Source organism: Oreochromis niloticus, linkage group LG7, assembly GCF_001858045.2.
Source record: "Oreochromis niloticus isolate F11D_XX linkage group LG7, O_niloticus_UMD_NMBU, whole genome shotgun sequence".
NCBI classification, from domain to species: Eukaryota; Metazoa; Chordata; class Actinopteri; order Cichliformes; family Cichlidae; genus Oreochromis; species Oreochromis niloticus.
The window spans coordinates 54,961,262-54,966,951 of NC_031972.2; positions in this window are offsets into that span (position 1 = coordinate 54,961,262).

Genomic DNA, 5,690 nt, shown 5'->3' on the forward strand with positions numbered 1-5,690 from the left:
AAAACAAAACAAAAAAACATAAGCAAACGAACACACCAAAACAAAAACTAAAAGTCTGCAGTGTGCTAACCCTTGTACTCTAACCTCCTGAAAGCAGGGTCATCAAAAAGTAACACATTACATTAAAATGCTTCCAGCCTATTTGGGAAGAAGTCATGAAAATCCACAAATATCACACACCATGCTGCTATTCATTTATCACTGCCTGCTCTCTGTGAGACTACATTATGCATGTTAAATGTAATAGATAGTGCACTCAAAAGATCATGATAAGAAGATATCCCATTTTAGGCACAAATATATGTTGAATGACTTCTGCTGCATAGTTTAACCCTCCTGTTATGCTGGTTTCTCAGGAACACTAATAATGTTCCTGGGTCACTTTGACCCAGGGTATGTTTACTTATCCAAAAGTGTCAGAAACCAAAAAATCCCAATAAACATTGTTTATATCTCATTATTAACTCCATTACTAACCATTTTAATTAATATTTGGTGTAATGTTGTTCTTTACGGCTCACAGATCATGGTTCAATGAGGATAATTCACTTGTTTTTCATAAAAAATGCATTTTAAATCTTTTTTAATGTACGCTGGAAAGACCTACATATAAAACACAATAGTTATACATGGCATTGATTATTTTTAAATTTTATTTTATCATTTAATTGTTTTTTCTTTTTATGTAGTGATGTAGATTACATGTGACATCTCTTCTGTTCTGGGTCAAATTGACCCGCTGTCTTAAAATCAAGACTAACCCTCCTGTTATGATGCTGGTCAAATTGACCCATTTTAAATTTTAAAAATCTAAAAAAAAAAATTCAAAGTATTTTTTTCAGTATGAAACTTCTTCTGCTTGGCTAAATAAGGATAATCAACATATAAAATAAAAACAGTTCCTTTGGCATATGTGCAAACCCCTCTGCATGTTTATATTACACAGATACTGTTTGTGTCAATTTGACCCGGCAGTCAAAGTGGAAGTTAAAGAAGCTCAACTAAATAACAGTGAGTTTCATCAGCTTTTGACGAACAATCCAACCGAGACACATGAACCAAAAACCTCCTCAAATAAAAACTATTTGAATCCAGGAAGCACTGCTTCTGAGCGTAAATACAACTACTGTCTTTTTGATTGCAACCTATTTATTTAAGTTCTTTTTCACAGAGCTTTGTCTTTGTTTCAGAAGTTTTGTATGAATAGAGTTTAATAATGTGACTTTATCTTTTAGGTGTGCAATCTGAAAGCTGCAACCAGTTTTCTGGATCTGTCCCTGCCCCCAGTCCATATGTGCGTATTATTGGTGGGTATGTGCATGTGATTTAGAAAGAGACTGTGGGTTTTTTGTTTGTTTTTTTGTCCCTGTGGACATGCAGGTAGGCCTAAAGGCTGAAATATTGATGGATGATGATAAATTCATGTTGCTGTTAACTAAAAAAACAACCAAACAGACATTTGAAGTTTTGATTCTAGTGTTTTCGTCATCTGGCAAATTGTCTTTTTCTGAATGCTAAATGTTTCAGATGAATTAGAGATTAAATTCTTGTTATTTGTTGTCAAGTTTTTAAATGCACAAACATTTTTTTAATATTGCTGTGCTCACAAATGTTGTTTATCCTCTATGAGTGAACAAATTCAGTTTTGTCATATAGACCCTCTGCAACCACAAAAAGGGTGTGGTCATCACAGTGATGAAGACAAAACCGTTTCAGTCACTTATTCATACAGTAGCACCAGCTCAGAGTTTTCGTTGCTTTATTTTTTCATCCATATTTTATTAAGAAAGAGTCAGTCACCAACAGCATGTGGTTTATTCCATCATAAATAGTGTATTGCGTACGCTGTCTATTTATGCCATGCTCTCATGAGTCTGCTTACATGGAAAAGTCAGAGAGAAGAAAATGTTTAAAACTTTTTGTGGTGACAGATATGCTGAAGTACAATTGTACTCTGTCCAAACTAGTGTTTTAAATAATACTACTAGTGTTCAGCCGTGGTTCGATCTGTATGTGTTTTTCTTGTCTCCAAGATGCCCCTTGGGTAATTTTGGTGAGGACCTGAATTGATTCCAGTAGCTTCCAGAGCACTGGGATCAGCTTTTTCTTTCATACCAAGACCTGCAGCTCCACACAGCTGGCTTCCATCATTGCATGTTTGTGTATGTGTGTACTATGTCTGCAATAACCGCAGTTTCAATACATCACGCATGAAAAAGGCAGCAACCCAATATCTATGTCAGTGGGGTAAACTGCATCACTGCATTGTCTCATTTCATTTGGAACACGAGAAGACAGTCATCAAATACATTTTAACTTTCTTATGTTAAAATTGAAATATGTGAAAAAGAAATGGTAAATGAATCCTTTTCTAAATCCATACTTTAACTGGCAATAATACTTAAAAAATATTTCTTCCTTTATTCTGGAGCTCATGTATGCCTTGCAGGCTGCCCATTTATATTGCTTACTTGTATCTGGTGTGAAGGGAGTCTCCAATAAAGCTGGATGCATGGATCTAGGGGTCCAGGTTGTTGTTGTTAAAGGGTTGTTAAAGGATAGGTGGGAGGCAGATGTGGTTGTCTTTTACTTGTGGTTTATTTTGCTGAGCCAAATCCTCTCCTTTGGGATCATGCACTCTCAGGTTTGAAGAGTAGGTGGAGGTCAGAAACGCTGAATAGACACAGGATTGAAGGAAGTGATTGAAAGACATTTTTGTGGGTTTGCTTTCATGTCTTCCACCCCACTGCACCTATATACCCATCGAAAACTCTTCCCATCCCTTCTTTCCTGAGTCCATTCATGCTTAATGTATATTCTTGTCCACTTGGGGAGAGTGGGGGAGCTCATGCCTAGAGAGAGGCCGAAGAGGAAAGCATTTTGTAAGTGGAAATTTGTGACGATTAGGGGTGTACTGTGTAGGCGGGAGGTGTGGTGAGAAGGGAAGGCCATTATTTGAAGAGGGTGAAGTGAATTCTGATGGGGTGGGGGGTCCAGCTTTCAAAAGGGTATTGACAGATCTCTTCAACTGCTGTCCCTACTTCATAGCCCTCATCAGCCCCAATTCTAAACATACCAATGCCCCTCCACAAGTTAAAGAAGTCCCCCCTCCCCTGCTGTGCCCACACGTATGAGTTGATGAACTGATGGTCAGGGTACTCTGAGGCTTCTGTCTTACTGAATACAAGTGGTGCTTCAGAAGGGGCTTATTCTCCCTGAAGCACACAACTTCTTTGGGGTGTATAAACCTATCAAGGACGAGTCTCTCTTTTTATTGGACCCATGTTATTCAGTGCACTTTTCAATCATAGCTAGATTTTAACAAGCTCAATAACATTTCAACACAGATAAAGAAATGAAAAGGGTAAGAGCTAATGTTTGGGAACATGTGTGGAAAGTGAGAATTGAGAAAGATGAGGAAGAAGAAACTTTAACATGGAATTCTCAAGTCTTCGTGACCATTTTGGGGAAGAATTCATCTGTATTTTAAAAATATTCAGTAACTTTGAGCTTTAAAAAAAGCACTGCTGATGAAGCACACTGTATGAGAAAGTTACTGTTATTCCTTTAAGAATTAACCATCAAATGCACTAAAATCTTCATCTTATCAACATGCGAGAAGTATGGCCCCCTAAAGTTGGAGTAAAATTCCTAAGAGGGCCATTCCTTCCTATTTCACCCCCAACCATCACTCTTTCTGGTCTTAGTTATGGCAGATTGGGTTGCATGATCCTTGGAATATTAAACTACTACATCAACACTGCCAATCCCAGTAGAAAAAAAGAGAGAGAGAGAGAATCTGCCTCTTCCAGCTTCTAATCCAGTCTGTTTGCAAAGCACAGGCTTTGGCGTGACACTTGTTCCCCATAGATTCTAGTGTTCTCACTGGAGAACAGCTTACATTAGCATAACCGTGAGGCCCATCCCTTCACTACAGGATTAGTTCAGCTCTCCTCCCACTGTCTGATGGCTCTTTATCCAGATGGATACAGCCTGTTAAAGGTCTTAACCACACTATTGCCACCAAAGTCATTATCATTCACCACGAGAAGGAATCAGCTCACTGAGGGCCTGCTGTTTAGACTGAGACTGACATCTCATTTGGGATGGTTTGAAAGAAAAGACAGGGAACTCCCTTTCAGTCTCTGATGGAGTGACCAATAAATGAAGTAACTATTTTAGATGGCTAATTTGGCCCTGTAATTTTTCTTTTGAAAAGTGTGTTTATGTACATTAGGCATTGTTTCTGGGGGACATAAACAGCTTTTCACCAAGACCGCGATGCTATGTTTGCACATAGTGTAAAAGTTTATTACCACCTCGGTAAAATCCCTGGATTCCATCCTGGGACCGATAGGTTTTTCAAAGGTTTGTATTTTTTTCCATATTTTATTCTATAAAAAAGTCAAAAAGTTTAGCTTGATGTTTATTTGGATTCTTGGTTTCTCTTCTTTATTTGTAAAACCTGAATTGTGACATCACCAATCACACTGATGTGATAAGAGGTATTTATCTGTTTGTTTATAGATATTGTTTATATCTAAACACTGAAAACACTGCAGTCACATCTTCATCACTAATCAGATCATCATCATCAGACTGAATCATCTGATTTAAATGAAGCTGATGATGTTACATATTACAAAAGATCCAGTTAAATAATGTAGGTGGTTTTCTTCTGTGATACAAATCACAAAGTAAAGAGGATATTAGTATGTAAAAGTGTATTGTCTGTGAAGGTTCTCAGTCATCCAGGTCATCGTAGTCAAAGGAGTTTGCAAAGAAAAGCGTCTGGACTTCTTTAAGTTGCTTGAAGACGTTTCACCTCTCATCCGAGAAGCTTCTTCAGTTCTAAGGTCAAATGGCCGAGAGTCCCAGATTTAAACCCAGTGGGAGTATCCCCCCAAGGAGGGACAAAAGACCCCCTGGTGATCCTCTAATCACATGCGCCAAGGTGTGAAAGCGGGTGTGGGACCTAATCAGCCAGGGTTTCGGGTGAGCTCATTGTAAAAGTGTATTATACAGCTGGCTGCGAAACAGATTATAAAATGAACGAATGCTTTTTAATATGTTGTAGATTCTCAGAAAAAGATAGCAAGAAGAACGCAAGAGGGTTTGGTTGATTTATACAAAAGAAGCAAAAGAAAAACTTATTCATACATCCATGAGTGATAACTGTAAAAATATATGTACAGACCTTGTGCAAAAGACAATAGAAGTAAAATAAGAAGAGGTAGGGATTACCTGAAATGTAAGTTTGGCCATAAATAATGCCATGTTTGACCAAAAGGGTAATGGATAAACAAACAGTTTTGCGCTCACCTGTATTGAACCAGGGCTTATTTTCTGTAAGGTGCTGAACATGTCATATTATTCTAATCTAAAAGTCTTACCTGTATAAAAATACAGCAGTTAAAAATGAACAAAGCATAAAAAATAAAAATAAAAAATTCTCACAAAGCAGTTTGCTCAAAACACTGCACGGTAATAATCAGCTGTGTTTTGCTGTTTTCTCACTCTTCATAACCTCTTGGCTTGCCCTAACCTTTTCTCTCCTATCCAACTCACAGTTTTCATTTCTCTCATGCTTTCTTCACTTTCTCCCGCCTACACCACGCTCCCCTTATTTCTCAATCTCTCTCCTTCTCTCTCTCTCACTCCCTCTCTCGCTGTCTCTCGCTCACTCTGCG